General features: G+C 41.8%; 1 non-coding gene across 1 annotated transcript; it reads left to right on the top strand.

The window, feature by feature from the left end:
• The first annotated feature begins 728 nt into the window (after positions 1–728).
• Positions 729–801, top strand: TRNAF-GAA (transfer RNA phenylalanine (anticodon GAA)). The gene has a single exon. It is a non-coding gene; the product is annotated as a tRNA-Phe (tRNA).
• Positions 802–8,351: the final 7,550 nt, after the last annotated feature.

The raw sequence follows: 8,351 nt of genomic DNA, 5'->3' as shown, positions 1-8,351 counted from the left end.
TCCTAGGATCATCAAACATATATGTTTACTGATGGTCTTGGACAACCTCTCTGAAACCCTCTTGCAACCCCCCCCCCCGGGGGGTCCTGACCCCCAGGTTGAGAAATACTGGTATACATAGAACTGTTATTATTATGAGTCATGTGCATCCATACCGAACAATTACAGTACTCCAATACCACTTTAAATGCCATGGCTTCTTTCTATGTAATAATGGGATTTGTAGTCTTGAGAATGGTGCCATTCAGGTGAGAATGGTAAGAGAAATTTGACTAACTAACCCCATAATTCCACATGGCAGCTGTGGGGGCAAAATGGTCTCAAACTGCTATAACTCTGCAGTGTGGATACATTCCAATGCCATTAGAGAGAATTTATTTAAGTTTTGGTTGCAACATAAAATGATTTTATCTAGATCATTAGCCAATTGATATATGGCAGCTAGTTTTCCTTCTGTTGTAAAAAAAGCTTTACTCTAGCTTTCATTCATTCTTTGTAGTGTGCAAATGAATTGATTATGGCACAGCAATTGCATTCAATTTCACTCTTCCTTTAAGAACCATTCCCATTGAAGGTATTATTAGTGGACTCTCCCAATAGTGAAACAGACGTGGAGGAGTTGTTTGAAACAGAAAGGAAGTTGAAAGACACATTTAAAATAGAGAAAAGGGTGTAAAGAAAGTGGCGAGCCCTTTTTGTCGAATCTCCTCTCGCCTTGCTTACCAGCTGCCGAAATAGCTCAGTTGGGAGAGCGTTAGACTGAAGATCTAAAGGTCCCTGGTTCGATCCCGGGTTTCGGCAAGCGATGGGTTTCTTTTGAGTTTTTATTCCCCCCCCCCTCTCTTTTTCCCAAATGTCCTCACTCCAACTTCTGTGGTTTGGGGGGAAATGCTCTCCCTGGGGCTAGTTTTTCTTTTATAGATGATCATAGGACTCGCTGCAAACTTTTCTTGAGCTCGCTGCTTGACAAAGGCATCCGCAGAAGAGAAAAAGCAGCGTCGCCGGCGCCTCATGTGATTCCTCCTCCTGACCCCGGCTGGCCTCCCGTCCCTTCGGGGCCATCCACACAGCATTCATGCACTTGGACGTCACTTTGGCGGCTCCGTGCCCTGGAATCGCCAGCACTCTTGGGCAGAGAAGGCTCATGGCCTCATGAAACTACAACTCCCAGGATGCTACAGTATTCAGCCTGGGCAATTCAAGGGGTAACAAACTACATTAATTCTACAATGTAGAAATGCATCCAAAGACCTGTTGAACTGATGCACCGTTTCACTGCCATGACTTGATGGTTTGGAATCTTGGGAGTTGTAGTTTTGCAAGGTCTCTAGCCTTCCCTGCCAAAGAGTGCTGGTGACTCACCAAACTACAACTCCCATGATTCCATAACACTGAGTACAGCAGTTTAAGTGGGGCTTTTTTTCAGTGTCAGGAGTGACTTGAGAAACAGCAAGTCACTTCTGGTGTGAGAGAATTGGCCACAAGGACGTTGCAAGAATGTTTTACCATCCTGTGGGAGGATTCTCTCATGTCCCCGCATGGGGAGCTGGGGCTGACAGACAGGAGCTCAACCTGCTCCCCGGATTCGAACCGCATATCTTTCAGTCAGCAGTCCTTCCGGCACAAGGATTTAACCCAGTGTTTCTCAACCTTCCTAATGCTGCGGCCCCTTAATACAGTTCCTCACGTTGTGGTGACCCTCAACCATAAAATTAATTTCGGTGCTAATTCATAGCTGTAATTTTGTTCTGAATCGTAGTGTAAATATCCGATATGCAGGATGTATTTTCATTCACTGGACCAAATTTGGCACAACAACCTGCAATGGCCAAATTTCAATACTGGCGGGGTTGGTGGGATTGATTTTGTCATTTGGGAGTTGTAGTTGCTGGGATTTATAGTTCACCTATAATCAAAAAGCATTCTGAACCCCACAACAATAGAAATGGGCCAAACTTCCCACACAGAACCCCCATCCATGCCTTGAAGGGACTTGCTGGTGTGAGCCTCCCTCCAGCCTCACACGCTCTCCCTCACCCCGCACATGCGCACCACGCCGCCATGTTCCAAGCATGCCTGCTCTCCCCTCCCTTCTTTCTGAGACCGACAGACCGGCCAATCACAGCGGAGGAGGGCTTTTGGTGGGAGAATTCGCAGTCTGTTTCCAGAAAGGAAGAGAAGTACAGGCAGAGAGATCTTCAGCCTCCTCTGGCAAAGGGGTTCCTAAGACCATCAGAAATATATGTTTTCTGACAGTCTTTAGTGACCCTCTGAAACCTGCTTGTGACCCCCCTAAGGGTCCCGACCCCTAGGTTGAGAAATGCTGGTTTAACCCATTGTGCCACCAGAGGCTCCAGTTAAAGTGCACTCAGAGACTAAGGCACCCTCTACGCTGCCCTATATCCCAGGATCTAATCCAGATTATCTGATTTCAACTGGATTATATGAGTCTCCACTGCCAAGATAATCTGGAATAAGAAGCTAATCTGGGATCAGATCCTGGGATATAGGGACAGTGTGGAAGGGGCCTAAGAAATGTGAAGATAGCCCTGGTCATGGAACCCTTCCAGGAATAATAAAGGCTATTGACAATCTATTCAAGGGAATACTGAATACATGAAGGGTACATCTAGTTGCGAAAACATGCAAATGTGAGTTGAGTAATAGGTACCGTTCCGGCAGGAAGGTAACGGTGCTCCATGCAGTTATGCCGCCCACATGACCTTGGAGGTGTCTATGGTCAATGCCGGCTCTTTGGCTTAGAAATGGAGATGAGCACCAACCCCCAGAGTGGAACATGACTGGACTTAATGTCAGGGGAAACCCTTTACCTACATCTAGTTGATTTATTGTTATTTAATGTTATTTAATGTGTGTTCATTTTGGCAACAAATGTCTGCCACTTTCTTCTTTTGTCTGTAAATCGCCCTGAATCCCTTTGGGGAGATAGGGCAGTATATAAACAAAGTATTATTATTATTATTATTATTATTATTGCAAAAATCTCATTTTTTAAAATTATTATTATTTACTACATTTTTACCCCGCTCTATCTCAACCCCAAAAGGTACTCAAAGCATCTACCAAACTTTCAACAATTCAATGCCACAATAGACAGAGACATACAAATACAATATACATTAAGATCAATAAAAATCACAAAAACATAACAATCAATACATGAAATAAACTGTAAAAGCACAGACACCCAAAATCATAATCAAGGAGCCATTCCAATCCTATTTCAATCACTTCATAACTGCCTATTGCACTGTGCTGCTCTCCGAACACTTGGTCTCATAGCCAGGTTTTAAGATTCTTTCTAAAGGCCAAGAGGAAGGGAGCTGATCTAATTTCACTGTGAAGAGAGTTTTTTGTTGGTCACGGGAGTTCTGTGTGCCAAGTTTGGTTCAATTCCATTGTTGGTGAAGTTAGGATGCTCTTTCATGGTAGGTGAACAATAAAACCCAGCAACAACAACTCCCAAATGACAAAATTACCCCCCCCCCCCCCAACCCCACCAGTATGTACATTTGGGCGTATTGGGTATTTGTGCCAAATCTGGTCCAGTGAATGAAAATACATCCTGCATATCAGATATTTACATTACATTACAATTCATAATAGTAGCAAAATTACAGTTATGTAGTAGCAACACAAATGTTATGGTTGGGTGTCACCACCACATGAGGAACTGTATTAAAGGGTCGTGGCATTAGGATGGTTACTCTGCTATAGGGTAATGTGTTCTGGTCTGATTATCTGTGAAATGGAGGCATTATTATCAAAATGGCATAAATATATTCTTCCAAAAATCAGGAAGTCTATTCTCTTATGGAAAGCTGAGGCCTCTGTTTAATCCCCCAACAATCTGAAAGGCTGCCCTACAGAAAAAGGTAATGTTCTGTTCATTGCGGCCCTAAGAAATAGAGGCTAAATTTAAATAACCTTGGCTAGAGCTGAGATACTTAGTGGTGGAGCAGCAAATCAAGATACAGGCCGTTCCCAAGTTACAAACATCTGACTTACAAATGACTCATAGTTAAGAATGGGGGTGAAGCAACAAGCAGTGGGAGAAATCTATCCCCAGAAAGGGAAATTCATTGAGTTAACACTTCTCTATGCTTTCCAAAGCTGGAAATGTTGTTGTTGTTTTTTTTTTTGGCTGGCTTACACTTTAAAATGTGCATGTTTTAACTTATATACAAAGAACAAATCTACAGAACCTATCTTGTTTGTAACTAGGGGATTGCCTGTATAGGTAAATCCCACTGATTCAGTGGTCTTACTCTAGGCGGGACTAGAAATAGGCTTCAGATCAGGATGCGTTTCCAGAACAACCTTCCATTGTAAAATTGCTCTGATTCCCACACAAAAATTGACGTAATCATATCAGGCTTGGAGCATACATTTGAAGCTCCCTAGTGCAGAACAGACATTACTATCACATGATGTCATTCTAAACTCATTGCAAACCAGTTTGCAACTTGCATTGAAGCAGTCTTTTTGTACAAATGAGGAAATCTCGTTTTTAGGCTACTGAAAACATGTTGAATTGGTGTTCAAAGTGTCATGCAATGATCTAAAAGCATTCCTGCAGCTATTTTTGGTGGGGTGGGGGTGGGGGGCAGTGATGCCTGGTTGAGGCTTTTGTCCTCTGCGCTTCCCTGTTCCCAAGCTGATGTCAATTCAGGTTCTAGTAGACAAAGCCACATCTTCCCACTTTCCTTTCGTTCACCTCATTGTATTTATTTTTTAATTCAAGTAACTGCACAGCTTCACAGGTAATTCCAGGCACTGATAGGGATGTCTTTTTTTGATTAAGCATTTCCTTTCTGTTGTCAAAGGCTTTCATGGCCGGAATCACTGTGTTGCTGTGACTTTTCCGGGCTGTATGGCCATGTTCCAGAAGCATTTGTTGACGTTTTGCCCACATCTATGGCAGGCATCCTCAGAGGTTGTGAGGTATGTCGGAAACTAGGCAAGTTGGGTTCATATATCTGTGGATGTCCAGGGTGGGAGAAAGAACTCTTGTCTGTTTGAGGCAATTGTGAATGTTGCAATTAGCAAGCTTGATTAGCATTAAATGGCCTTGCAGTGTTAAAGCCTGTCTGCTTCCTGCCTGGGGAAGTAAAGGCTTGGTTGCAGGCGTGGTTGCTTTCTGCCATAGATGTGGAGAGAATGCTTCTGGAACATGGTCATACAGCCCGGGAAACTCACAGTAACCCATTTCCTTTCTGTTTGCAACTCTGTTGTACAAAGCTTTCAACATTTATATGCTTGTAAAATGGGAGGGTTGACTATTAGGGCTGTCCAACCACGGAAAAATTTGTTTCTAAATTTGATTCGTTTTTAGGCGGTTTTTGCGTTTCGTTATTTAAAAGAATTCCGAAATTTTTCTTAAAAAAAGTTTGATATTTACAAAATTTTGGAAATTACGAAACAATTTCGAAACAATAACGAATCGATTCGTTAATGGCGGACGCGATTGCACAATACTCTAAAAAACCCTCTAAATGGGACAGGGGGAACTTCTGAAGCTTCCCTCTCCCTCTGTTGTTGACTGTTTGTGTGATAATTAATTTTTTTATCACTGATAAAACAAACAACAACTATAAAACTTGCACCAGACATACGGAAATAATAACAAAATAATAACGAAACAATTTCGAAACAATTACGAAATAAATTTTAAAAATTCGTTTCGATTTTAAGTTGCTCCTGAATGGTTCAATATCGCTTCGTTATAAAAAAAAACGAATTAATAACGAATTACGAAATTAACGAACGAAACCGCCCAGCCCTACTGACTATATTTTGAATTTCCTTTCCTTTTGTACTCAATTGTGCAAAATTTCTACCTCATGTAACCCCCATGAATGTGAAGGGCCAACTATATTATGGAATATTGGGAGAGTCATAATGAGAAACATGATGGACAAATCCCGAGACAAACCAGGTAGTGGATCCCATCTGGCTACATTTTGGACCAGTCAGAAACCAGTCTTAAATACCTGTCAAAGTGCAATAAATATACCTATATATTTGCAACTGTGGTATGTCAGTTCTTTGGAGTGCAGACTCTGCCGACATCCTCTTTGGCCATTGAGAATAAAGCCTCTGAGTTTGCCTTCATCCCGTCAGTGTCTCATTTGAAGCTTTGAGATCAGGGCACTCTAGGCCCTGAACCTGTGATTGTAGCTGAGCTGAAATCACATAAGAGTAGTAAGAGAGTAGGAGAAGTACTACTCATATGATATATATCATTGGTAGGGAAGTTGGAAGTAACTTTTAATTCACTTATTCTTTTTTATGATCTATCTATATTTGTGTCTTTTCCAGTTTTTACTCTACTTACCTTACATAGTTTTAGTAGTGTGTAGCTTAGCAGTGGTTAGTAGTTGGCAGTGTGTGTTCTACCTTTGTATTATATATATTGCCTATGATTTACCTGTATCATTGTATGTAGATTTTAGTTAATTATAAACTAGTTTTAGTTAATTTTTAGAAACCAAAATCAGATGAGATTAGAAGTATACAGAGTGACATGGTGGCATGAAAAGCCTGCTTTATTTAGCAACCAAATATTAATATTGACTGCTGGCAATCAGTGCTGCTATTGTCCTTTGTGCAAAAATATGCCTGTTAATTCAAAGGTCCTGTGGGCAGCTGTGTTCTCAAACATCCACTCCAATAGCTTTAAGGCAAAGTTTAGTACACTGACATAAAGCATCCTTGACAAAAGAGGCATGTGATTATTTCATTGAAGCTTTCACTTGATTTCATACAGTCATACCACATAGGCTATGGAGCTTAGCAGTGTATGTTCCACACTGAAAAGACAACTCTGTTGATAATGTTTAGCAAAATTGGATTATAAAATGCCCCCTTGTTTAAAACACAAACACAATTCAGCACATACATGAAAGTGTTATCTATCTATAAACTGTTTCCTTTCTGGGGTGTTTCAGAGCTGTATGGCCATATTCTAGCAGCATTTTTTCCTGACGTTTCACCTGCATCTGTGGCTGGCATCTTCAGAGGATCTGATGGTGGTAAAGCAAATAGAGTATATATATCTGTGGAATGTCCAGGGTGAGAGAAAGAATCAATGTCTATTAATCAAGTGTGAGGGGTGCAGTTAGCCATATAGTTCGGAAACCACACCACACCCTAATGATTCCGGCTGTGAAAGCTTTTGACAATACATTGATTGAAAGGTTCTTTGTGCCTGTTGACATATTTTGCTTATGGAATGGTGTTCACTTTGATGTTGAATTATTTTCTTGGTCTCTTCAATGAAAATATTTGAAGATGGGAAACAGCTTCCAGGAAGCAGAGAAGAAATACATATGACCAATGTCACATCCACATCTTGTCTGGAGAACCAGTCACAATAAAGTCAGCATCAGAGTGCGTGGAAATTAGTGACTCCTCTATATGGGCACTAAACCCTAGGCTCATCTTGATTTGGCTCCTGCCTGTTCCTACGTTGTTTCTCCACTGTCACTCAGTATCATGTGTTAAACTGGCTTATCTTCATATTCATAAAAATCAGGGATGCTCTGCAGTTTGCTTGAAACTCCAGCATATCCCTGTGGTCTTGGGATGTGTGGGCAGCAAGATCTGATTTTGACCTGTCCATAGTCCACATGTGTCATGGACACCACCCCCTTCTCTTTGTATTCAACAATGCAAGGAAAAGCAGATGGATTTTGCCACTATTGCTGCTCCCAGGCAGCCACAGAGTTCTGTGTGAGCTTCTGGCCATTGTTGGTGCCCATGCTGACCACAATAGAGGTGCCCACTTGACCAGGAAGATAATGGAGAGATCAGTTACTTTCTTTTCCTTGGATGTCAGCCTGGGATGCCTATGGCAGCCAGGAACTCACATGGAGCTCTGCTGTTGGTTAGGAGTTGTTACAGCAATGTGGACATTGAGGTGATGTTCCGGTGGGGCTGATGCAGTTGCCACCTTGCAGGACATGCCACTGCAGTGGGTTTGGAAGTGTGGCTGCCTCCTGGGCCAATCTGGAGCAGAAATGTTCTGCATTGCCCCAGATTTATCAGGTAGTGTAAACCCTAGGATTCCAGGAAGGTTGAGTGGTATTGAAGAAGCTGTGGGAAATTTTCTTTTTCTGTGGTTAACATGGCACTCTATGGTGAGCAGATATTTTTTTGCCTATAATGGGGTATCAAGGAACGAATACAGTATCTTTATTTTTGAGGAAATTTTATTAGGAGGAGCTACATATTTGAGAGAGAAACAAGCTAGAGTTGGCTACAGAGTAGAAGGAACAGCAGCAGCAGCAACAATATATTTATTACCTACCTCTTCTTGCATCTCAAGG

Source organism: Anolis sagrei, chromosome 3, assembly GCF_037176765.1.
Source record: "Anolis sagrei isolate rAnoSag1 chromosome 3, rAnoSag1.mat, whole genome shotgun sequence".
Taxonomy (NCBI): Eukaryota; Metazoa; Chordata; class Lepidosauria; order Squamata; family Dactyloidae; genus Anolis; species Anolis sagrei.
Note: the sequence above shows the minus strand (reverse complement) of the source record. Positions and strands in the feature narration are given on the sequence as shown.